The following is a 26,497-nucleotide window of genomic DNA, read 5'->3' as shown; positions in this document are numbered from 1 at the left end:
CCGCAGCCGCCTGCGGCTACGGCTCCGCGGCGGCGCGGGGTTTTCGGGAGCCGTCAAAACGGCCCTCTCCCCGCCCGGAAGGTTCGCGCGCGAACTGCTTCTGTGCTGTTTCCCCTTCCCCTGTCTCTCTCAGGATTAGTATGGTAAAGGGGGGGCGGGGGCGGTGGTGGTGCAGTTTTTTATTTTGAAAATGACTTTCAGGCCAGTGTCGTGCCAAGTGTGCAGTCCAATAGCCCCATTTTATGGATGAGGACACTGAGGTCCAGTGAGATCGGATCTGAAGTCACGCTGCTGGTGAGCGGCCAAGCCAGGTAGAGAACCCTGGTGCCCTGACTCCCCGGGCGTTAGGCTGCCCACATTCACTATTATTTTCCCTTCTTAAACACCCATTGAAGTAAAATGTTGTTGATTTTTTCTGTTAAGAATTTTTAAAACTTGGCGGCAGGGGGAGGGAGGGTGAGCAGAAAGGCCTTTCAATATTAAAGCAATATCTTAAGCTCACCTGGGGGGTCTTCTGGCTCTCTAGGGGAAGGTAACTTTGACTTAATATTTACTATTAATTGGAGTCCAGGCATGCATAACTCTGTAAAATTAGATGACACTGTGTAGAAACTGTTAAAATGTAAATGACTTTTCTGTTCAGTAGAGATGCAAATGATTTCTATCTGGCAGAAAAAAATAACCCCAAAGGTTATGGTTTTGTTGCCCTGTGGGACATTAACCAGTTTTGTATCAAACTTTGCAGCCTTCAGCATTCCTTTTGAGTGCACAACATCTTTGTTCTCATATCCTATTTTTTTTTTATTTTTTAAAGATTTTATTTATTTATTGACAGAGAGAGACACAGCGAGAGAAGGAACACAAGCAGGGGGAGTGGGAGAGGGAGAAGCAGGCTTCCCGCCGAGCAGGGAGCCCGATGTAGGGCTCCATCCCAGGACCCTGGGATCACAACCGGAGCCAAAGGCAAAGGCCTAACGACTGAACCACCCAGGCGGCCCTCATATCTTATTTTAAACCAGCTTTGTTACCCTGCAGATTCTCTCATTAATAGAGTAATTAAATCATTGGCACATACTTATCATCTCTTGTCAAGGCTTCACGTTCCCCTTCCTCTATAGTCCTGCCCAATCCAATATCAGCTGGAATACACACTCAACACCCATTGCTGATTTTCTGACCCAAGTGGAGCAGACACATGACATCAGGGGGACCTGGGATATGTGCTCACTAACTCTGCAGAGTCCAAGAAATCTCTGTGTTGTCAGAAACACACTAGGACTGTCAAAAGTGTACAAACTCCAAGTAATCTGTTTCCCTCCCATCTCATATTTTAATCACGACACGTCTATGATCAGAGGCTGAGGGCTCTGGCCTGCAGGACACCCGCTCCGCTCTCAGCCCCACAGAAAACCTCTGCCCGCACACAGAGCCATGCCTGCGACTTCACCACACTGGGCTGGTGGCCCTGGTCCAAGCAGCAGCCCACTTGCTGATTGGTCGGCCAGTAGGGGCTCAGCCCAACTACACTCATGAGGTCCTCTCTCGGCAAACTGGACAGGGAAACCCTCGAGGGAACCCTTGGTGGTAAAGGACCCAGATAAGGCAGACATTTGGGGTCCTGAAGCAGCAGCTTCAATAAGCAGCAAGAACAGCAGTGGTGGAACATGAAGGCCAAGGCCTGCTTGGCTGGCCAGGAGCTGAAGTGTCTGTGTTTGAAAGCTGGGTTTGATCTTGAAAGACCTCTTGGTTCCTGACCTACCTCTAGGGCTCTATCAGGCTCCATATAGGTTCTGTTGGTCCTGTTCCTCCCAGGAAGTGAGCCGTGTGGCTTGTCCTGGGTTGCCATTAGACCTGTCCTTTGGTCAGTGGCCCTTACCTTCTTATCTGTGTGTGGCCTTAAAATAAACCCCACAATGCTGGAGGGAACCTAGTCAGTCTCTGCTCCTTCCAGTCAAAAGACCTTGATTCATCCTCTCACCTTTTCTAATAATGTAAATAATAGCACGAGAGTCTTTATTACCTTTTGTTCAGCCAACTCTGCCCAGGGACGTCAAGAATTTTCTAGGAAAGAGCAAGTTTACTTGGTAAGAGCTGGCCCTCCCTTCTGCCTCCTTCCATTCACTTATGTTTGAGCATTCATTCATTCTCTCCACATGCACATCATTGATTCTAAAGTGAGTAAGACAATATTCATGCTTTGAAAAAGATCACAGTCTTGCAAGGACAGGGTTAAGGGCCTGGGGCTGGTGCAGGAGTGAAGTGAGAGGATGGGGGTGGGGAGGGGCACCCCCTTGCGCCATGGCCCACATCACATCGGCAGCTTATCCTCTTGGCTCTCCGACGAACGCTGGCCCTCATGCCTCTGGCCTGGAACCACATGTAACCAAAGCCATATGTTCAACTTGGATTAATTAAATGGAGGCCTCAGCAAATTTCTGGTGCTGCTTCTGATGCTTTTTCATTATACTATTTTAACATTTGTTACTGTATGTTGTTTGTTATGTTTAACCCTGCGGCCCAGATTCTATTAGTCTGTACAGTTTAAATGGTGAGAGACTCCTGGTCTTGAATTTTAAAAAGAAGGATTATTTTTGGTTTATTCCATGAGAATGCATCATGTCTGCTCCAGGTTGGACTGGAGAAGTTCCCAGTCCTGATTTTTCTGGGAAAGGACTGTAATCTTCACGGATTTTAGGAAATGGTGTAAGAAGAGGCTGTGCGATAAACTCAGAGTCCTGATCCTCAGTTCTTAGCACCAAAGTGCAGAAAAAATTCCTAATCCAGTTTCTAACCACGGGTGTCCAAATGGCAGGGGGAAGGGAAAAGGAGGGGCGCTTTCTGGGCATGGGCACCCGAGGCTTGCCCCAGCCCTGGGCAGCCAGCCGAGGCAGCAGCACTGCTCCCTGGATGGCAGAGCTTGGCAGAGGCCTGGGTGATGCTGTCCTGGCCGTTTCCCACTCACCCACAAGGACCAACACAGTGCTGGTGACATGATGGCAGATTTGGTCATTTTCCTTTGGGGAAGGGTGGTCCCAGGGATGAAGAGGCCCCCGACACCGCAGGTCCATGTCTCAGCTTCCCCCCCCGCAGTGCAGGCAAGAACACCTGCTCCATAAGGTGACAGTGATGGGGAATGGGGGGCGTGCAAAGAGCCCACGGAGCTCACTAGTCATATCTATGGGGATAATTGCGGGGAAGGGGCCAGAGATTGCCTTTCTGGTCCTCGTATCTGTAAATATCAGCTAGGGCAACTTGCAGACACAGATGGGACACTCCTGGCTGTGAGGCCTGGTATCTTCCTTGAGATGGGTCATCTAGGCATTTCCCTGAGGCCTACTGTCCTTTGTTCAGGGGGCAAGGGGGTTGACAGCATACTTCTCACCCCACTGAGTGCCGTGAGATCCACCCACACATCCTACTGGGCTGGATCTTCAGGGAGCTGGGGTTCCCCGTGGGCCTACACAGTGCAGGGTCCTCATTCCCTCCCCTAGCTCTCTGCATCCAGCTCTTGTGTCCAGGGAGATTAGGCCGTGATTCCAAATAAACAATTACGATTTCAGAAGACATGCTTCTCCGTAGTTAGTGCCAAAGTCCCTGTCCCACAGTACAGCTAGTGACCACTTCCTTAGCATCTCCCTTGCTCAACCCTTCTTGCTTTTAGCTTGGAGAACAAGGAATTCCTATCTGTACAGGCTCCATCTTTCCCTCCGCCTTCTAGTCTCCTTTCCTGGGTCTCTCCCATGTGTTGGTCTCTCTAACGAAGAACACTGAAATCAGTAAGCCAGTTTCGCCTCCTGGGCAGGATTTATGAAAGCCAGGTGCCCCTGGATGTAACAGATTTAAATGCTTTGTTTTGGCTGCTCTGCACTGTCCTGATTTTTCTCCGAGTGCTGGCCCTCCCCTGTTCACTGTGCAGGAGGTTCTGGTGAGCACCCCCTCCATTCCCCGCCCCTCCCCCAGGCTCAGGACTGACACATGACCTAGTCCTGGCCGGGCCACATCTATCCCCCTGCCCATCAGCGGTGCATTCAGAGACAGGCCCAGGCTTAAGTCCATCAAAGAAGAGTCAGTTTCAGGATTTTTGCTGAGACTATTGGGAAAGAGGTTCTGGCTTTCTGCAGGGCTTGCTGAGCCCAAACAAGGTGGTCCTAAGGCGCCTGGTGGCCATTGTGCCACTGCTTGGGTGGGAGGAGCCGAGAGATAAACCCAACGATCCTGCTCCGGCCCCGGAACCCCCACTGCGTGTGAAGCCCCTGGACTTCCCAGCTCTATGAACTGATAAATCATTTTTCCTTAAGTCCGTTGATTCAGAATTTATATTGCTTTCAATTTAAAAACACTTGACTGCTAGCTGGCCAAAGTGTAAACTGATTTCTAGCCATCAAAGATGTGTTTCTCCAGGTAAAGGAGAGAAAAGAGAGGCAGGAGGAAAGAGTAACAGAGAAAGCTGGGTGGAGAGGCTTGAGTCTGGAAAACACTGCCTTCTGTTTTCTTGTTACTTATTAAAATCATTCGCCTCTCTCCCTCATAACCATGTAATCTGTCTCTACTGTGCTTCTCGAAACACACCCTTGTAAAGGAGGCTGAGAGACTTGCTCTGGTCCTGCAGAATTTGTAGACCGTAGTGAGGTTTTCTCCCCAAGGACCCTTTCCTTGAGAATCCCTCCGGAGACTATTCTGAACCCCCACGCGCACCCCAAGCAGATCTGCATCAGCCCTGCGACCTGGATCCCCCACCCACGACTTGGAAAACAATTCTTGGAGTAAGCGTTCCACTTACAGAAGCCTTCCAACCATCGGTGGGACAAGCAGCCCCCTGCCCTATCCAGCCAGGTGCCAGAGAATGAGATTCGGCTTTTGACAACCCCACCGTCCACCCCTAAATGGTTTGAACAAGATAGAAATATGTTTCTTTCTCATGTGAATGAAATCTGGACATAGGCTTCATGAAGTTGTCCGGACCCAGTATCTCCCTATCTTGCCTCCTCACTGTCCCCAGCAGGGGCATCTGCATTCCACTACTCCCTCCCCCCACTCCAGCTTCCCCTCCCATCCCCCATACCACTTTCACTTCCAACATCGGGCAGGCGTGGAGAGGCAACCAGCAAGGGAGGTTGGAAAGGTGCCCTTTGCTCTGTATGCTAGTACCATATTGGAGGGGTCTGCTCCTAAAAAAGAATGGTAAAATGGAGATTGGGGAACGCTAGGAGTCTCTACCGTATGGGTCACCCCATGACACGCCACAGTGAAACCCCTCACAGAAACAACCCCACGGCTGGTGGTGCTGATGAGGGCCACGGGAAAAGAATAATTTATAATTTACTCCAGACACATCGGTACAGACACCCTCCTGTTATAAAAGCTAAGAGAATGACCTGGGACCACCTGGGGAAACCTTCCCCATCGTTATCTGTCTTTGACATTCAGGGGTCACTGCCCACAGGGAGTAAGGCCTCCAGTCCCATCTCAATTCCTCACGGACGCCTGGACTAGCAATGACATTAGAGCCACAGGAAGCCAGAGAGCAGGCAAAGGAGCCCTGTTCCTACCTGACCCCGTCTCAGCTGAGATTAGACAGTAGCAGCTTTCTTAGGGAAAAAATAAAAGTGGGGCGTGTTTCTTGATATATTTCACTACCATTTGATGTGAAGGGCCCGTTTATGAATAAGTGAACTGTGGGATTCCGTACAAGGTTGTTTCATCCCAGAGCTTTTTTGCAGGTCCTGAGAACTAGAGCCACATTGGCAGGTCATCCACAACCCTGGGACAAACTGTCTTTAGAGAAGGACCCCAGCTCACCGCTTAACACTAGCAAAGCTCTTAGAATGCTGGTTGGCACGTGGTAGGAGCTCAGTAACTATTAGTGGAATATGGGCCTGAGTATTCTGGGTGAGAAAAGCACTTATTATCATTATTATTTTATGAGATATTTATTACACATCTACTAGGTATAAGAGATTGTTCTAAGTGCCGTGGAGGGTCACAGAGGTGAAAAAGACACCATCCTTGGCCCCCAAGGAGTTTACAATTCTAACACACATTGTTTCAGAAGGCTGTTTATTTCACATCAATTATCAAAACAAAGCAAAACATAATCCAGCGAAGCTGGGGGGTCCTGTTTCCTGCACTTGTCGTTGTGTCTTTGAAGAGGCTGGTTTCCAAATCTCCACGTCTGCTCCTGGAAGATGGTAAAGGGGCTTGGGGAATCGCAGGCAGAATGCTGGCAGCCTTCTTTTTGTTCCCGTCACCTCCCACGTCCTAGCCGAGCCTCTGCCTCAGTTTACCCCTCTCCAAGGTGAGAGCAACCGCATTTGTTTCCTCCCAGCTCCCCCTCTCCCTTGCACTCTGAGCTGATGGAAGCAATGACATCTGAATCACGTGGAGCTTCCTGAGAACTCGTTTTACATTTAATCTTTCTTGGGAATGGGAGGCTGTGAAAGAGCTGTCTTTTCAAACTGGCTGTTTTGTTTCGAATTCATCTTTACACGAGCTCCTCCCAGGAAAAATGATGGAGGAGGGGACAGAGGGAAGGATTAAATACCCAAGGGAGAGTAAAACAAGATGGCAGAAGACCTGGGAGAAGATCAAAGATTTGAGGGCGGCTGTTTGATCTCTGGACACCCATATCCTCTGGACACCCTGTGCCTTGGGCACCACTATCCCTACCTCAGGGGCCACTCTCCTCCCCACTGCACCAAGTTTGCAATGGCCTAGATCAATGGGGGCTTCAAAATCATCCACCTTTATGTTACATTCATTCGGTGACTCATTTATTCATTCTGTATTCATTCAATGTATACTGAGCACCAATAGCTACCCCCATTTGCTATCAGGAAGGGTCTGTATTAGCATCAACCTTCTGTACAATTAGTTTCATTTCCCCAGAGTGGTTTTGGACTTGAAAGTAGATGTTGCTCAGAACCTTTTCTGAAATTTGTGTCTCGAGTTCTCAGGGTGGGGCCCACTTCTCCAAAGAAGTCTTATACATCCTTGGCCCAGGGGAGCACCCATCTTCCTGCACATCCTCACAGACATTCAAACCCAGGATCCTCTCTGCGCAGTCCTGGGCTGTCCCCAGGGTAGTCAGAGGTGCCTGGCTGTGACCAACAAAGACTCTTTGTGAAGCTGGGGCTAAGTCACCTGACAGGTCTGAAATGTAACTTCCTCCTCTGAGCCAGCGGAACTGACTCCGAAAGACTAGAAGCGTGGGTCAAAATGAAGATAAAACTTAAAGGAATAAAAGGAGAGTTTTGTACTTTGTGATTAAAAGGAAAGAAAAAAGACTTAGAAAAGGAAGACGAAGGAATCCCATCCTGATGGTCTTGTATGAGAAACTGATGTAGAGATTTCCGTTGACTGCAAGCTCTGTGTGAACCAAGAGCTGAATTAGCAGCTGGAAACCCAAACAACATTTGCCTGTGTTGGCAGAGTCACAAGTGTCTAGAGAGGGAGGTGGGAGCCCCTGGGCTTGTCACAGGGCGGGCCATATCTGAAATGCTTAGGCTTAGCTCTGGGTCCACACTTTAACACTTTAACATCCTGGCAGGATCCCTTAGGAGGATGGTATGAATGTGGAGACCACAACACATGAAAAACCAGTTGTTATTCATGGACATAACAACTTTCTTCAAACAGTTAATCGGTCAGATGGCAGAGGGAGCCTGGAGAACTGAAGGTTGAATAGGGCTACGTCATTCTCAGATCATGGTAGACACCTTCTGACACGGACCTCCGCAGCATCCAGCCCCTTACACCTCAGTGTTTGATTTGCATCTTCCTCCATCCTTTTGTTTCCTCTTGCCTCAGAAGAATGGTCCCTCCTCCCTTAGGAGGTTCCTTTCACCCTCTCCTATCTCCCATCTCTAGGACACACCCCACCAGTTACCACCCTTCCAGAATCTTTCATTTTCCCTTCTCTACTGGCTTCTTCCCACAAACCTGCAACTATGAGGAAGATAATGATTTGGGTACTTATTATGCAGCAGGTGCCTAGAGATTTATGTGCCCTGACCAATCCTCACACCAATCCAACGAAGCAGGTGATGTCTTCTCCATTTAGAGATGAGGAAATGGGAGACTTCGAGTTGTTCAGTGACATTCCCAAGCTCACACGGTCCAGGTACGTCTGTCTCTAATACTCTCAACTGCACTTGCGTTCAGGGTGTTAAGTGCTGCCCTCCCTTTCCAGCCCAATTCCCTTAAAGGAGCCTCTTCTTGTGTCTGCTGCTTCGTCTCCCAGCTGCTCTCCACTGCTCTCAGCTCCCCAAAGCTCATCAGTGACCTGACGGTTAATCCAACAGCCTTTCCTCAGTGGTCACTCTATCTGACCCTTCTGTAGCCCCTGGCATTGCTGGTCACCCTCCCCGCCCCCCTCCATGCGTGGCCGAGCTCACCCATTCCCACCACTTCACCTCTCATCTTTTCATCCCCATCCAGGTCCCTCCTTCCACGAGTCGCTAGTCATCTTAGAGGATCTGAGGACTCAGCTGAAACTGGCAATTTCACAGGGATCTGTGAGTGAGGTTTCCCCGGTATGTGTAGGGGTATGAGATGGAGTGCATAGAGCTGAGCGTGCTGGAGAGCACAGTCCCAATGATCCAGCTGTCCTCGCACTCATATTGGGTGGAGTTATGGGGGAGAAACAAAAGGACCAGGAATGGGGATTGGTATAGTCTCAAAAAGCAGAAAAAAGCTGGGAGAGCAGAAGGCAGTGCTTAGGGGAAAAGATGGTGACGTTCAAGGAGAAAGCAGGCTGAGACCCTGGGGAAGGATGACTGTGATAAAGAGCAGAGGAATATTGCTGGAGTTAACCAATGTCAAGGAATTGAGATTCTAGATTGTTGGCTGGCTCATCAAACACCCTAAAATCATGGCAGGAGATGGGTTTAACTTTCCTGACTTGTGCCTGCGTCCCATGTGAAGCTGTGTTCTCAGCAGCAACAAGAGGTTTTATCCCTTGGGCTTGTCTTCAATTTTCTGGTTTGCCAACGTTCGGCAGTCCTGTGCCAGTTAAACAGGACCACAGATCCAGTGCTGTGCTGAGTGGCATCACTCCAGGAGTGCCCTCTGCAAGAAAACCACTCTGATAGCACGGTGCCTGGGCACTGAAGCACTTGTTGAATGAACAGATGATGGATACATTCGTTTCCTGTGTGTCTTATTCCACTTGGGTTCAGCGGTGCTGAGCACCCACTGGCGTCAGGCTATCTGTGAGGGACTGAGACAGATCAAGATGGGAAAAGGGAGCAGGGAAGCAGCCCTGCCGCCCAGGTGCTACTATACCCACTAATTTTAAATTGGGGCAAAACCTTAGAGGCTTCCGGACAAAGCCTTAAGCTCCCTCTTCCGGGCTTGGCATTTGCAAATTTCCTTTAGAACCCCAGAAACTCTTTACCTTGGTAAAAGACCATCTGAGGATATTTGGCCTGTCTCGGGTGAATCGAGTCCAAATGTGTGTGCCTGGGACAGAGCCGTACTGGGTCCTCAAGGGAAGACCCTGCAGGCTGTCCCCAAGAGAGCCCCTCTGGACTCCATCTTCCTGTTCCCCAAATTGGGAAAGGGGCATTTCCTGCTGATCCCCTCTGCTTCATCTCTCATCTCATTTTATTCAGAAACGGATCTGAGGATCTCTTCTCATTTTCACAAAGAAACAACCCTTATCTCTAAAACTCCTGGAGTATTTCTCAGAGACCTTTCTCTCGGCTGTTTCCGTGTGCACCAACAAGAACTAGAGCGTACAAGAGGCGTCTCCTCCTATTTCCCAGAAGAAGAGAACGGGAAAAGAGCCTTCCAAGGAGAGCCCCAGATCCCTACTTGCTGCTCCCACGGGAAGGTAGCTGGGTCCCCTTCCTCTCTAGGCACCGAGGCTTCCCTAGGACGGGGCTGGGGATTTAGCTAGACAGAAGCATAGATTGGGACAGCTGCCACCACAGCTCTGCCCTCAAAGACTCCCCCAAAAGCTTCCCACTCTGTTATTTGCCTGGGTGGCCATTAACGTTCCGGCTGTAGGCCCGGGAACCCCAGGCACATCCAAGTGCTATGGGCTGGGTTGGGGGGTGCAGACTTCCTCTGCCAGCACTCCGCCCCTCTCCCCCTCAAACACAGACACAAATACAGCCTGCAGGGAAGAAGCCAAAGAAAGAAGCTTGGGGACACTGGTGAGGAGGGGACTGGTCCAACAGATAGTGGGGAATCCCTTTGCACAGAGGCCAGCTTTGATAAGCGTTGGAGCAAGGGAATCCCGAAGGACCTCGGTCAGAGTCCCAGGACTCTGGTTCTATTTAGACTCCCTGGGTCGTCCACCCCGGAGGGAAACTCGGCCACCGGAGCTGCTAGGGTGAAAACTGGAACCCTGGGGACACATTCATCTGCAGATAGGTCGCACAATATCATCAGAAATTCGATCCAATCCAGAATTTACAGATTGGAAGAGTTATAGATTTATGGCTTCTTTTGGAGGACAAAATAACCAGAAGATACTGCTCGCCTGGGCTCTCATGGCAAAACGAACTGCGCTATTTAGACAGAGTGCGGGTCCGACGGTTCTCCACACCCCCCAACTCCCCGTGACAGCCCTCACATGGGGCCAGGTGCCATTGACCTTGCACTTGCACTGCTGTTTTTCTTACAGTAGAACAGATTTCTCGATATACGCTTAGCCATCAAAAGTGATTTTTCTGCATTTGACCCACGGGTTCCTATTGGCATTTGAATTTGCAAGCCCTGATCCCAGGCACCTAGAAGAGCCAAGACTGTTCCTATTGCAAGGGACAGAAAATAAACCCAAATAAACAAAAAAGAAGAGAGGAGGTGGCCAGCTCGTGCGGCTGGAAGAGTACCTGGGCAGCTGCAGAGGTGAGGGAAGGGGCATGAGATTCACAGGAAAGGTCATGCAACCCTGCCAGGATGCTCTCTCCTGCTCTCCCATCTGCCGGTCTCGGCTGGTCTTTGCATGTTGCCCTCATTCTCTTTCAGCAGAGACACCGTGGTCACGTGGTGAGGCTCATGGCCATTAGAAGCCCCGATTTAGAAATCCCCATAGAAAAAAGAGCTTCCTTTCTCCACTTCTGAAAATCAATCCCAGGAAAGGATACCAGCCTCACTGGGGTCATAATGCCTTAGAGCGGCAGATGGTTTCTTTTTAAATCCAATATGTAAGTAGCTTGTCACTGTTCTCAGTAGGTTACAAATGTTAACTTATTTCATCCCTTTTCTTTTAAAAAAAAAAAAGCCTATGAGTTAGTCCAATTAACTATCTCCATTACAAATGAAGAATCCGAGACACAGAGAAGTGGCCTTCCCAAGGCCACAGAGCTATTACTTGGCAGAACTGGAATTTGAACCTTGGCAGTCTGGCTCCATTTATACCCCCATGTGTTGGTTGCACCCCCAAGCTGTGGTTGTGCAGGTTTGCATGGCCTAACTCTCAGGGAGCAAACCCTGGACCAAAACAGGGCATGACCTCACAGACAACACAGAGGACAGGGACAATTACTGGCTGTCGGGGTGAATGGGAGACCCCTGGGGGCTCATATCTGGTGGGTGCAGGGGATGGGTACTGTGACTGACATCCCCACTGGTCCACATTTACTGGGGAAGGAGCAGAACCCCAGCGAAAGAAGCCCAGGCAGATAGTGATAAGGTATGACTATCTCAGGAGCATCCCAGGTCAGCTATGGCTACAGTCTCTGCCTATCTTCCTGCCCCCTTAATATGTCTAGACATAAAATAGCCTCTGGGAAGGATATTCTGGCCCATGGTCTCTTCTTTAAAAAAAAAAAAAAGAGAGAGAGAGAGAAGAAAAGATTTAATCAACCAAACAATAAAAGACAAACAGAAATAGCTCAATGTCAACAACACAAAAAAGGCTTAAAAGAAAACTTTCATAATCACTGTTCACATGCTCTGAGCCTCTTATAATTCTACTTTTTAATTGAGAGATCCCACACAAGTTACCTAACCTTTCTGAATCTCAGCTTTTTCTTTTTCTTTTTTTTTTTTTTTAAGATTTTATTTATTTATCTGAGAGAGGGAAGGAAAGAGAGAGCACAAGTTGGTGGGGGTGGGGAGGCATAGGGAGATGCAGGCTCCCTGCCGAGCAGGGAGCCCAACGCGGGGCTCGATCCCAGGACCCTGGGATCATGACCTGAGCTGAAGGCAGACGCTTAACGACTGAGCCACCCAGGCGCCCCTGAATCTCTTTTTTCATCTGTAAGATGGGAGATAAGACCTATCCAGGTTCTTAGAATTTGGTGAGAGAAGCAGTCATAGCTCATGGCACATGGAAGTTTCTAGAAAATGGCAGCCATTAAAGGGCTAATTTTCACCCTGGCTCTCATGGGTAAGTGTCATTCAGAACTCTCTGCTCTCACTTGCAAGTGTATCTAGCGTGTCCCTCTGAGATTTAGGCAGACTCTGGCACCTCTCCTAATTTAGCCTCGGTTTCTCCGGATCAAACACAAGACCCACCCCCTGTTAAGGAGTCTCGCAAAAGGCAGTGAGAGAGTCGTGTGCTGGATATGGACTGAGGTTGTGGGGAGGGGGCCGAGGGGCACTTGGTACAGGGGACTGAAGGAACACCAAGAGCTCTCATGATGAAATGTGGTGGCAATAAATAAGACGATACAAGAAGGGAAATGAACAGAAAGGGGATGGGGGACACGACTTTGAAATAAGTAAAACTGTGATCACCACATTTTGGAGTTAAAGGAAGCTTAGAGAGGATCCAGTTGAGTGGTTATTCTATCTTTTTTAAGAAATAAAATCTTGCCCACAATCAAAATCTGCAGAATAGATAAAGGCAAGCTGTCCTGGATAAAATGAAGGCTTGGGGAGCAGTTACTTTGGCCTCCATGCAGGGCTCCTAGGAACAAAGTTTGAAAACCAGGTCTGGGTCAATCCAAGAACCCAAGAACACCACAAATATCCACTCTACTTACACTCCCCAAATGAATGACCTCTTTCGTTGTCCACCCCCAAACTCAGTGTCTTAAAACAACGATTTTATTTGTTCCTGAGTCTGTGGGCCAGTCATTTGGGCTGAACTCAGCTGGGGGTCTCCGGGGGTGCCTTCTGCAGCTGCATCATCTGGAGGCGTGAAGGGGGCTGGACAGGCTAAGGTGGCTCACTCACACATCTGGCAGTCGGTGCTGGCTCCCTGCTGGGCTTCTGTCCTAGGAGAGCTACTCTGAGACTATATGTAGCACTGAATTCTAAGAGGACAGGATTAGAAGCTGAAAGTTTTCTAGAGGTATGAGGTAGGAAGTCCCATAATATCACTTTTGCCACATCTTACTGGTCAAAGCAAGTCACAAGAGCAGCTCAGATTCAAAGTCAAGGTGTGGAGAAATAGACTCTTGATGGGAGGAATGCCAAAGTCACATTGAAAACAGTTGCTTGGACAGGAATGGGAGGCATTTTTGGTTATTTTTTTGCAAGCTACTACATCTCATTTTCTGCAATCTTTCAGTAAGCTTTCAATCATCTTGGCATATAAGCTGGTATACGAAGATGACAACTTGTATTATATGTGGGTGAAGGTGACAAACCCTGCTATTATATAAACCCTCTCATTATTCATTCTCCCCTTCTTTCTTATTTACAGAACCTCAGTTCTTTTTTTCGGGGTGGCCATGTGCCCAGTTGCAAATAATCACCTTCCCAGATTTCCTAACAGCTGGAGTGACCACGTGACCCAGTTCTGGCCAGTGAATGTAACTAGATGTCTCCTGGGTGGGGTCTCCAGGAGAGCTGTTGTTTTCTTGATCAAAGGGAGCAACTCCCTGGCACTGTCTTTTGCATTTTTCTCCGCTCCCTTCCTCTCCCATCCCTGCCTGGACGCCATATGCAACACTTAGGGGTGGAGCAGCCATTTTGAAACCACAAGACTGGATGAATAGAAACATAGAAGAAAGCCTGATCTCCAATGGCATCATGGAACCTCTTCTCTGGTCATGGACTCCCTACTTCTGAGCTTCTTGTTGTCTGAAAAAAATAAACCCTACTTGGCTAACTCAGTTAGAGCTATGGTTTCTGCTGTTGAAACAGGGAGTGACAGTGAGATGAGACTGGGAAGGAGGGCAGAAGGCTGACCATCAAGGGCCATGACTGTTAGGAAGGCTCCATAGCCGCTATACAGACTGAAATGAGTTTCTGCCTTTTGCTATGCTCATGTGTGTTTGTGTGTGTTTGGATGAGCCTGAGTCTAGATATACGTGGTTTGGGTGTAGGGATGGATATTTGTATATAAGGAAATGCTGTAGTCTTCGCAAATTTAAAATCAAATCGGAGTCCAGAGTTTGAAAGGCTGAAATAAGTTGAAAGTGAAAAAATAAGTTCAATGGTAAGGATTATAAACTCTTGTACTTAGATTTTTTTTTTTTAAAAGATGTCAGCATGGGAGAGCTTAGTTTCACAGCCTGAGGGTTGGAGTTGACTGCAAAGACTTCGAATGAACTCATAGAGAGAGCTGTGAGTGCCAAAAGCTCTGGCTTACCCTCTATGATGATTATCTAGGATCCAGAATCCAGAGAGATGTCCCTCAGCGTCTCCATGGTCCGAGCGCTGGGGGTAAGCGTTGTGCCCCTCCTAGGACTGACAAATGGAGCCCAGCCAGAGAAAGATCAGGGTGCCATCCAGGATCTGGGAAAGTTTAGCTTGGACAGAGAAGATATGGAGGAGCCTGAAATGATAATAACTATAATAAGCCATCTATCACTGTATACAAGCCACACCTAAAGCTAAGTGGCTTAACCCCAACAATAACCATTCATTTGCTCAGGATTCTGCAGTCTGGGCTGGAGAGATTTTCTCTGCCCCATGTGGTGCGATGGTGTGGGTTGGGCTCAGTGACATGTTTGCCGCCAGCTGGCAGGTTGCCTGGGGCTGGAGGAGCCATGATTGTTTCCCTGGCGTGACTGTCACCGTGGCTGGGATGACTGCAGACTGGCTCCACCTCTCTGCTCGTTGGGCCCTTTCAACCTGCTTCTCCACATGGCTCTCATCCTCAAGGAGGCTAGCCCAGGCTTCAGGGCTTCTCAGAACAGTAAGACCATGACAGTGGATGCTACAAGGCTCCTGATGCTCGAGACTAGAATTTTTGTCACATTCTATTGGACCCGGCAAGTCATAAGACCCGTCCTGATATAATGACACAAAAGTGTGAATTCAGGAGTGTGATTTACTGGGGGCTATTTTGTAGCAGTCTTTCAAAATAACTAATATCTAGTTTTTCTATCATCTTTATGGTTTACAAAGGACGTTTTCTTGCCCTATCTTATTTGGTCATTACAACTACGTTGAGATTATGGAAAGAGGTATGCTGGTAAAACAAAACATACATCAGTAAAGTTTATGGCATCTGTCGCTTGCTTTCCTTGGTGTAAATACTCCCACCACGGCTCATTTCAAGTGGCCAACAGAAGATCCCTGAAGGCAGAGGTGAGAGGCAGCTGGTTCCAACACACCACCATATATGGTGAGGGGTAGTTACTGTTTACAGATGGGGTGATGGGACTTTCTTGAAATTACACACAACCAGGAGTGGCAGATCCGGGACCCAACCCAGATCCAAACCGTATGCTTTGGTTGGAACATCGCCCCATCTCACAGTGGTTTTCTTCAAACAGCTGAAGGGCTGCTATAGAGAAAGGGGGAGCAATAGTCTAGGTTGCCTCAGAAGGCAAAATAAGAGTCACCGTGAGTAAATTTCAGAGAGACAGATTTCAGTGTCAGAAGGTCAGTATGAAAATGGATTCTGCAATCACAGAGCCATCCAAAGAGAAGGAGTTGCTTGGTGCCATAGTGTTGTTGTCCCTATCTAAAGTGTCTGTCAGAAGCCAGACCCTTGAAGATTTCTGAATCAGGGGAGAGGTTGAAGGTTGAACTAGAGAGCCTCTAAGACCCCATCTAAATCTTAGATTCTGATTGTAAGAATGTTCTAAACTCCCCAATCGAGAATCACTCAATGTCCTATTGAGACCAAAGAGTATGAGGGAAGGGAAGAGAAGAGAAGGGAAGGGAAAGAGAAGGTGAGTGTTACATCCTGAGAAGAGCTTGGCCAGAAGAGACATGAGCCATATGACTTATAACACAGAAGCACAACTTTTATTTTATTCAAGTCAACTCCAATGACAGAGACAGCCCCCAGACCTTGAGTCTGAAATGGAAGGATGTTCTCAGGGCAGCAGAATGCAACTATTGGTATTGCCTGGCTCTGGAGATAATGCTTGCTCTCTAACTGGGCTTCTTTAATTTTTGCTGAGGAGTTAGCATTTAGTCTCCGGCTCAAGAGGAACACACTGCTCCTGCCCCCGGCCCCCACTTTTTTTTTTTTTAAGAGATTTTATTTATTTATATGACAGAGAGAGAGGGAACACAAGCAGGGGGAGTGGGAGAGGGAGAAGCAGGCTTCCCACCCAGCAGGGAGCCTGATGCGGGGCTCGATCCCAGGACCCTAAGATCATGACCTGAGCCAAAGGCAGATGTTTAACAACTGAGCCACCCAGGTGCCCTGCCCGGCCTCCACTTTTGCTTGTCGGTCTGGCAGTCTTGGGCACTTCCCTCTCAGCCCTGGGGGCTTCCTGAAGCAGTTCAAGATTCTAGTTTTATAATGCGAATCACAAAACTGGAAGCTTTCCCAAAGAAACAGCTCGAAACTTGAGGACTAAATCTCACCATTTGGGAATAAACACCTGGGATGTTTCCTGGGATGACTCAGGCGTCACCAGCCAAGCCAAGAAATTACATGGGTAATCATAAAACCTGGGAGCTTCCAGGGAATGCCCAACATCGTTACTGAAGTAGATAACTCATCTCTGAGAGTTCTTCGGCTCAAAAACTGTATAAGTCCATGCATCTCTGATTTTGAGGAGCTACTATTTCCCTGTGCTAAACCCAAAGAAAGGAAGGCAAGTTGACCGAGCCAAGCCTGGACCTGCTCCTTCAGCTGGCAGCTCCCCCCAAATGGGACCAGCCCCATCAGAGACTTTCAAAGATGCTTTCACATCAAGGTTCCCAGGTTTCCACTGAGTGACATGCTCCCTGAAGTCCAGTGGGTCCATCATCCATGTGTGGAAGGGTCTGGAATGGCTGGGCAGGTTGTGAAATAAGCAATGATGGGGGGAAGCAGTGATGGTCCCCAAATCCACTTCCCTGAACACACTCCGAGAAGCCTTTGGACAATAAGGAACCTTCATCAAAGTACACACAAGCCAGTACCAGCTCTAAAAACCAGGGGAACCCTCTCCCCAGGCTCAGAGTACCCTCCGTAATCTGTTGTGTTCCTGCACAGAAATAGGTCTGAAAGCCTCAGCACAACAGGGCATCAGCTATTGAATTAGAGCTTCCCATTTCCTCACTCAGCAAATGACAGGACCTGGGCATCCATCCTGATTGTGGAACTGTGGGACCCCCGTGGGCCTGGGGCCTGAAGCCAGCTCAGAGCTCAGGTGTTGGGGCTGCTTCATGAGACCCAAGTTCTTTTCTCTGTCCACTCCTTCCCTTCCTCACTCTTCCCCTCACCAACCTCGAGTCACTAGAATCACAGACCATGGTGCACTTAAAGATCATGCTAGTTTGAGCACCTGACTTTACAGGAAAGAAAGGCCCAGAGAGGAGAAGGAGACATACTGGCTTTTGAAGGACACTCAAATGGTTAATAGAAGAGTCGCTCATTAGCCAGTTCATACCGACAAACCTTTTCAGTACATGACCCTCTGCCCTACTTGTCTCTTGCCCAAACGTCGTGTGGTGACCAGCCTCTGAGATGGCAGTCATGCCCTCAAGTAGCCCTTCTCCCACAGTGTAGTCTGTATGACCAACGAAATATAGCAGACGGGATGGATGTCACTCCTGAGAAGAGGTTATAAAAACTGTGGCTTTTGCCTTGGGCTCTCTCTCTCTTCCCCTCTTTCTCTGAGATCACCTACTCTGGGGGAAGCCAACGGCCACAGGCAGGCAGGCTAGGACAGGCTCCCATGGTGGGGGACTGAAGCCTCTGGCCAACAACCAGTGAGGAGCTCAGCCCTGCTGACAACCACATGCCTGAGCTCCCAAGCAGACCCTTCCCCAGCTGAGCTTTCAGGGGGCTGCAGCCTGGCCAACAGCTTAACTGCAACCTCACGAGAGGCCATGAATCGAAAACACCGTCCGAGCCACGCTGGATTCCTAATTCACAGAACTTGTGAGATGATCAAGGTCTATTGCTTTAAACTGCTAGGTTGAAGAGTAATTTGTTATATGGAGTAGATTAAAAACACTGGGTTTTTTTCTTGGCTGTTTTTCCCCCCTGGGAAAGAGAGAGAGGAGAGAGAACCAGAGAGAGATATGAAGGCAGATCCCAGTTTACCAGTCAACAAGACGCTGTCCTACACTATTTTAAGAGATGAAACTGTGGCAAATCAGAGAAAAAAAAGGAAGCTTCCCTGGAGGCCTGGGGCAAGAGCCTCATTAGCGCAGGATTAAGTGTCTTTCTAGGCCTAAGTGAAAGAATCGCAGTCGCTGCGTTGCTCGAATGCCCAGCTCCCTTTATAGAAGTTGTGAGCCTGTGGCACGTGCAAGTGCTAACTACATAAAATGCATAATGTATAAACCTTACGAAGCTTTAGAACCAGAGTTACTCTTTGGTGGCTATTCTGCGACTTAAGGGTTCTCCCTTAAGTGAAAGGTGATTTCCTGTGATTCTGGCTTCCCCTCTTGGGGAAGGGGTTGGGATGGAGTTTGTGTGTGTGTGGTGTTTTTAGAGGGCTCGTCCTCCCCACCCCTCGTCACTCCCACTGCGGAGCAGCCCAGCCCTGTCTGCCCAGCAGACACATCTAAGAGAAGCTCTTTGAAAGGTGCCTGAGTGGGCGCCTGGGTGGCTCATTTAGTTAAGCGATGGCCTTCAGCTCAGGTCATGATCCTGGAGTCCCGGGATCGAGTCCCGCATCAGGCTCCCGGCTCGGCGGGGAGCCTGCTTCTCCCTCTGACCTTCCTCCGTCTCATGCTCTCTCTCTACCATTCTCTCTCTCTCTCAATAAATAAAAAAAAAAGTTGCCTGAGCAAAAAGCATCCCACAAATGCATACATGCCACAGGATATTGTCACAAGTGCTCCTTCCAACAGACTTTCTTATTGGAGGGTCCAAAACTGTAGGGGCCTTAGGCAACAGTCTCTACCCTATATGCTCAGAAGTGAGCTCGGTCTTGTTTTCTATCCAGAAAACCTATAGCTGGAAGCACAGCGGGCTTTCCTGTGCCCAGAATTTGTTTCCTAAAATATAGCTAAACTAGGTTAATGTCTTTTTTTTTTGCCCTTGAAGTGTAGATTCAGAGCTTCTGGGAAACTTCCTAGCTTCTTAAAGATACAACAAGAATACAGCTGCACCTTCATTTCAGGAGGCATCTCGAGCAGACAAGCCAGAGAGGTGGGCCTGACCGCCTCTCCCAGGTCAGTTAGAGGGAGCGAGAGGGAGCGAGAGGGAGGAGCGAGAGGGAGGGAGCGGGAGGGAGGGAGCGAGAGGGAGCGGGCGGGAGCGAGAGGGAGCGGGCGGGAGCGAGAGGGAGCGGGCGGGAGCGGGCGGGAGCGAGAGGGAGCGGGCGGGAGCGAGAGGGAGCGGGCGGGAGCGGGCGGGAGCGAGAGGGAGCGGGCGGGAGCGAGAGCTCGCTCTGCAATGCCATGGTGGCTCACCGTACTTAATAATGCCAAGTTCATTCGGTGCAGCTGGGGGAGGGCTGGAGGCACTTTCAGAACTATTGTTTGTGAGCCAACAAGCTCATCTCTCCAGCTGTTCCTTAAGTCTCTTAAAGAGACAGGAAGTAGGAGAAAATGAAGAAGTTGGGGCCAGAAGCCAGTTTCCGCCAACAGGAACAACGGGTGCAATTGTGTTTCTCACGTAGCAGCCACTGCCTCAAGGACGATCAGACGCAAGAATGCTCATGCTGTTACCATCATGAGAATCCCACCATGGGACCTTCCAGATGTACTTTTCCGGAATCTTAGGGTACTGGGAAGACCATTCTGGTAGAAGAGAGATTCTACAGGAGAGTCAGAGAGTGGTCCATTCTTGGGTGACCTCTCCAAGCAAGAGAAAATGTGAATATGTGCTTTCTTCAAAACCAAGGCAGGGCAATGATGCTGTTGGAAGGTCTTCATTTTAGTCCCTCCTCTTTCCTCTGTCTGGTATCGCTTTGTCTCTTTAACATGGTGTTCCATTTCTCACAAGCGGCTACATTTACAGATCAAAAGACAAGTTTCCAAAAACTCACTGACCCAACTCTCTCGCCTCTGCTGATGACTCTCAAGTGTCTATCTCTAGCCCTGACCCCCTTCCCAAGTGCCTGCTAGAAATCACTGACTAGATGTCCACCCTACCTTAAGTTCCATTTTGAAAAGGACATCCTTCTCTCAAAATGTTCCAACTCCCAACTATGATAAACTAGTAAATAAGGGATAAATTTATTTATTAAAAAGAATAAACCAAGGGGGTTGCCTGGGTGGCTCAGTCGGCTAAGCATCTGCCTTTGGCTCTGGTCCTGGTGTCAGGGTTCTGGGATCGAGTCCCACATCAGGCTCCTTTCTCAGCGGGGAGCTAGTTCTCATCACTCTTTACTTCCAGTCTCTCTCTCCCATTTATTTGAACACAACGTGATCTTCCTATCCATCAGAACAGGCTAGGCTATGCTGCCATAACAAATGGCTCCAAAGGCTCAAGCTTAACAGAATAAAGGCTGACTTCTTATTTACATTATATAGTCATTCACTCTGGCTCCCTGGCTCCACTCCAAGTTGTTGTCATTCTGGGACCTACCTGAACGGGACAGTCCCTGTTTGGGGCCGTGTTGTTCCCAATGCAAAGGGGAAAGAGAGCATGGTGAACCACAGTACAATCATCAAAACTTTTGCCTAGAAATGGCATAGATCCCTTTGAAACTTTCATTGACAAAAGCCTCATATGCACAAGTCTGATGTTAGCTAGGTAGGGATGGGTAAGCCTTTCACAGGAAAAGGAAACAAATGATTGTGGCTACAGTTGGCCATAGGACTCATTCCTGCGAGAGAAATCATGCTCAGCGTGATTTCTCTTTTCCATGACCTTTAGTTGACTTTATAATCAGTAGCCCCCCACACTGGAGTTGTTTTGGGTGCCTACCTGCCCATGGCCCTTTAGGTGGTCTTGTGATCCACTCTCCTGGCCACAGTTCACTGGATCTTCAGGGATGGCAAGTGACCCAAGGATAGCCAAGATACAGGCTCACAGAAGCCTAGGGCCTGGGCCGATCAAATGTAGAAAGAACTACCAAGCAACCACCAACTACGGGAGGAATATACCAGCTGGGGTGGTCGTTAAGGCTGAAAGGAGGCTGAGAGGTAGAGTCAGAGCGGGCAGAAGCTCTGGTTGAGGAAGCTGAGGTTAGGGGAGAGCAGAAGCCACAGGAACAGAGGAGGTGGCATCAGAGAGAGGAGCAGGGATACCACGAGAGGAAGTGGGGCCTCCCTCAGAGTGACAGGGGGGCTTGCCAGTCCTCTGGCCTTCTCACTTCCAATGCCAAGCACATGGGGTCTTACAATCAATCCCTCTTTTCTTGAGGCAATTTGAGGGGCCTCTGTTTTTATTAATAGCAAATCCTAATTAAAACCATCTTGAGTTTAGAGAAACATCAATTAACTTGATGTTTCACATGAGTTTAGTTCGACCCGCCCGTTTAGACTTCAGGGCCCCAAAGCGAGGCACACGTGTGTGTCTTCCAGGAGCCTGCCGTAATGCAGTGTAGGCTTCCATACACGTTCTAGAACGGCTTGCCATCCATGTCCACATACCTTTGCCTCATCATCCTCATCGTCTTCTTCTTTGTAGCCAACTCTGGAAAATCAACCCAAAGCATCACTGCTGAACAAATGAGAAAGGAAATATACATTTCCTCATCCAGGAAGCTGTCTCTATGCCACCTGAGCACAAATTTCTGGAACCTTCATAGTTGACGTGCTGTGGACAGTGGGCACAGCATGGACATTTCAGAACTGCTGCAGGCTGTCTCCAGGCCTCTCATTCAGCACCATCCCTCTGGGTAAATTGCTGGGTCTCAGATTCAGCCTCTTAAAAATGGGGTTAACATCTGGTTATGGTGAGAGGAAAATAATAAAAGTGAAGAACTATTGGCTGAACAAGACATGACAGACGCTTACTAGCAGCAAGTCCTCACTCTGCTTAACAAAATGCCCCATGTGCTCAAATCAGCTCGGTGAGGTGCACAGAGTGGATGGGGGGGCCAGCTGCTGGCCACTTGGGCCCCTGGCCTTCTTCCGCAGCGCCTTCGGATAGCTTTTGTCCCTTGTCCCTTGTCCTTTCTGTCTTCCAAGCTCCCAAGGGGAAGGCAAAGTTGGGGGAACAGGGGCAGGAGAGTCCACATACAGCTTTTTCATGGGTGTGTTTGTGCACACACAAGAATTGTTCAACACAGAAAGCCTTTCTTTAGGGTCTGACAAGACAGTGCCCTACTTTCCCCCCCATCTAGACATTGATTTTCTTCTTTTTTTTCTAAGATTTTATTTATTCATTTGAGAGAGAGAGAGAGAGAAAGCACACAAGCAGGGGCAGAGGGAGAAGCAGGCTTCCCGTGGAGCGGGGAGCCCGATGCAGGGCTCAATCCCAGGACCCTGGGATCATGACCTGAGCCGAAGGCAGATGCCCAACAACTGAGTCACCCAGGTGCCCCTAGACCTTGATTTTCTGCCAAGAAAAGGAAAAAAAAAAAAAAAACAGATGATAGAGATGGGTAGACGATAGATGAGAGAGAGACCCACAGCTGGCCCTCTCCAGGAAACATGAGCGCTTCCTTCCTGGGAAGGGTCCTTGTTTCTCATAATTCCCAGCAGGTGAGCAGAAGAGGCCCTTCTCTTGAAGGATTTGGCCCCGCTCAGTATGCCACTGGCTGTCTGCAGGGAGAGAGAGGCCTGCCTGAGTTTCTCTATTAAGTGGAATGACCTAGAGAGACTTCAGCTGTTCTCAAGGTCTTCGTATCCTGATATGAGGCAGCAGGGAGATCATCTGAGACCAGTGGCTGTCCCCCAAACTCTTCTGTTGGCTGGCACTTAAGGGACCTTGTATTCATTTTCTTCGGCTGTCCTAACAAAGTACCACAGACTGGGTGGCTTAAACAACAGCAATTTTTTTATCTTATGGTTCTGGAAGCTACAAGTCAGATAAAGGGGTTGTCGGCAGGGTTGGTTCCTGCTGAGGGCTGGGAGGGATAATCTCCCCCTTGCCCCTCCCCTAGCTTCTGTGCTTTGCTGGTGATCTTTGGCATCCTTGGCTTGTAGAAACATCACCCTGTCTCTGCTTTCACGTTCACTTGGTGTTCTCCCTGTGTGCCTGTCTGTCTCCAAATTTCCCCGTTTAGGACTTACCTTAATGACTTCTTTTTTACTTGATTTCCTCTGTAAAGACCCTATCTCCAAATAAGGCCACATTCTGAGAGAATGGGGTTTAGGACTTCAACGTGTGTGTGTGTGTGTGTGTGTGTGTGTGTGTGTGTGTTGGGATCACCATTTAACTTACACCAGGTCTCACCTCATCTGACCCAGCATGCGAGGTCTGCACTCACCCCACCAGCCTTGAGTTTTATAACCAGTCACAATGACCTTCTCCCTTTGAGTCTTGACTTCTTGGACTCGGTTAGCCAGAGGCTGGGGAAACAGCCCAATTAAAGCCCCCACTGCTTGAAAAGCTCAGGGTAGGGAAGTTCCACTCAAGCGCCTCTAATAATTTCTGTGGTTTTTCCAAATTGGTGCATGTTCTCACCTTTGCCCACTTATCCTAACTCTTTAAACCTCTTTGAGAAGGATGGGAGGGAGCCTGGAAGGCTGGCCGCCTCCCTGGATTTTGTGTGACTCCCTGCAACAGGACTCCTGTCAGGCAGCCACTAAGGAAAGGTAGCTAGAGCTCAAGAACCTTTGGGCTGTGAGCTTGTCATTCATGGAGCTGGAGACACTGAGGTCAGGCCTAGCTCTGGTGTGGGAGTTAGGAGAGAGAGGGGGTAGAGGGGCAAGGGGAGGGCAAGGGGACCAGGGAGGGGATGAAGGGGGCCAGGAAAAGAGATTTGTTATTATTACAGGCTTTTCTATAAACTAGGTAATTTGTGGGTTGTGCAGATAAATGTTCTCTTCATTAGGCTGAAAAGAAGTTGTGTGTTGCCATTGGGATTGTATTTGGCTTTGTGTAATAGAAAATCTGAAAATAATAGAGGCTTTATAAAAATTGACCTTTATTTCTCCCTTACGTCAAAGAAACCTGGAGATAGGCAAGCCAGGGCTGGTATGGCTGTCTTATGGTCTTCAGGGAACAAGGCTCCACTTAATACACTGTTCCCCCAACCTTAGCATGTCTCCTCATGGTTCCTGATGGTTGCTCGGCCACCAGCCATCACACCCAGATACCAGGTAGCAGAAAAAATGCTTCTTAGAGACCCCATACATTGCTTCTGCCTACATCTCATTGGCCAGGTGGCCATGTAATCTTTTCTCTGGGTAGCTATGTACCCAGCAAAGCCTGGGGATTGGTTACTAGGAAAAGAAGAAAGAATGTTGAGGGGCAAACAGTGGTCTCCACCACGACACTATATATGAAGGGGATACAGTTACTATCTAAATTCCCAAGTTCATCCTCAAAAAGAGAATGTTTCTGAAGCATAAATTCTTTGTCCTGGAGGATCTCATATCCCACTGGATATGAACCATCCCTCGGGCCTCAGCTTCAGCCTCCATTCCCCCAGGAACCTTCTGGGTCCCTGAGCCTGAATAGCCTCCCCTGTCTTACACTCTCATTGCACCTCATGCTTCTCCTTCAAAGCTCTTGGCACCCACATCATCATTGAATTATCTCAAGTTATTTGTGTAAGGCCTGCTTTCCTTGTAAACTGGACGGTAAGCCTCTTACTCTGCCTTGCTCACCATTATCTCCATAGTGGAGGTAGGAGAGGAAAAACTTGCCTCTACCCTTTTAGGTTCTGTCGCTGGACCTAAGAATTAAACTGACATAATAAGACAGATTAACAGGAGAAAAGCATTTTATTTCATATTTTTACATGTACGCAGGAGTTTTTAGAAGGAAAATGAGGGCCTGAAAGAGCTGTTAAGCCCAAATTCACTGTGGGGAGAAGATAAAGGGGCTTGGGCTAGGGGCAGTAAATTGTGGGCCAATGACTAGGAAATGTGTGGGGGAAACTAGTTAAAGATAAGTGTCATCTTAGGTTTGTTTGCACAGGACCTTTTGGGCATCTTCTTCCAGTCTCTGGTGAGAGACAGGTGGAGGGCACCTTTCTCAGGAGAAATTTTATGATCTGCTTTTAGGTAAAAAAGTGAACCCTTCCTGGATCTGCTGTTTCTCAAGTGACTTCAGCTCACAATAATCACTAAAAGTGGTATCTTTGGGCGTGGCATGTTCTGAACCCCTTCATAGACCTTCAGTAAATATTCATTAGCTGACTGACTTTGAGTGATTAGAATACTAGAGACGCCCCAGATTCAAGGCCATTTCCAATGAGCCTTCTCTTTAACTGACTCAGCCTGGCTGAGACAGGGCCTACCCAGATTCTCCTGTGCTATACACCTGCCAGGATTTGGGTGGCCCGAGTGCCCACACTGATGTCTGGGAGGAATGTGGGTTGGGGGTGTCCGACCCACCTCTTTGAGGAGGATTCCCGTGATAAACCCCACTTTACAAAACCAGCTCCAGCCAGAAGCATGCCCAGGAGGGCAGGGGAACAGAGACTAGAGCAGTGTGGGTGAGTTTTAGATCAGAAAATGCAACTGGCCGCCCCATGTTTTGGGAAGAAAAGTAGGTCACCGTCCTACGCTCAGTCCAATGGCATCCCTAAGCCCTAAAGGGGAAGGAAGGGCTGTGTTATCTCTGGCGTCACAGGCTACAGGCAAATTCAGTCACGATCAGCTTTATGGGAACTACCTGCCCCACCTCCTGGTCATTCTCAAGACTCCCTAAAAATGCAGAAAAGATCAGTCCAGGCTTTTAGGTCTTGGATACAGAATCTTCCTGAAGCCAGCTTTTAAAGGAGTTCATTTCAGCACCACCCAAACCAAAAGGCAGAACACAGAATCCGGAATGGCTCCCAAACGCTCCATTTTAAACTTATCCAATTAAAGAAGGAGAATTCTGTGTTCTGGCTTAGGATCATGGGGTTTTAAAAGAGAGAGCACATCTGTGGGAGCCCTGGGAGAGAGCCCCGAGAGGCCTCGGGTGAGGCCGGTGAGAAGCTCTGTGGGCTCCCTCCAATTCCCCAGTCCAGGGAGAGATGAGACCAAGACTGAGAAACGAAGACTCATCTCCAATTTGCCAAACAAAACATCACCCCCTGCATTCTGTCCTTCCACATCCAAGCCCTGCGATATTAGTCTTAACGATCCGGTCATACTTCAACCACTTCTTCCGACTGAGAAGCTGAAAGTCATATTCACCTTGGTGTGATTCAGGGATTTTCTGGGGTAGGACTGATGATGGGGTGCAGGA

General features: G+C 48.7%; 1 long non-coding RNA gene across 1 annotated transcript; it reads right to left on the bottom strand.

The window, feature by feature from the left end:
• Positions 1-6,061: 6,061 nt before the first annotated feature.
• Positions 6,062-19,744, bottom strand: LOC114206140 (uncharacterized). The gene is made up of 3 exons (XR_003608565.2): positions 19,666-19,744; positions 14,495-14,680; positions 6,062-6,178 (listed from the first exon to the last, which is right to left on the bottom strand). It is a non-coding gene; the product is annotated as an uncharacterized LOC114206140 (long non-coding RNA).
• Positions 19,745-26,497: the final 6,753 nt, after the last annotated feature.

Source organism: Eumetopias jubatus, unplaced genomic scaffold, assembly GCF_037043125.1.
Source record: "Eumetopias jubatus isolate StellerSeaLion01/CBP00866 unplaced genomic scaffold, mEumJub1_p1.0 scaffold_7, whole genome shotgun sequence".
Lineage (NCBI taxonomy): Eukaryota > Metazoa > Chordata > Mammalia > Carnivora > Otariidae > Eumetopias > Eumetopias jubatus.
The sequence above is the reverse complement of the archived record's forward strand: the minus strand, read 5'-3'. Positions and strand labels throughout refer to the sequence as shown.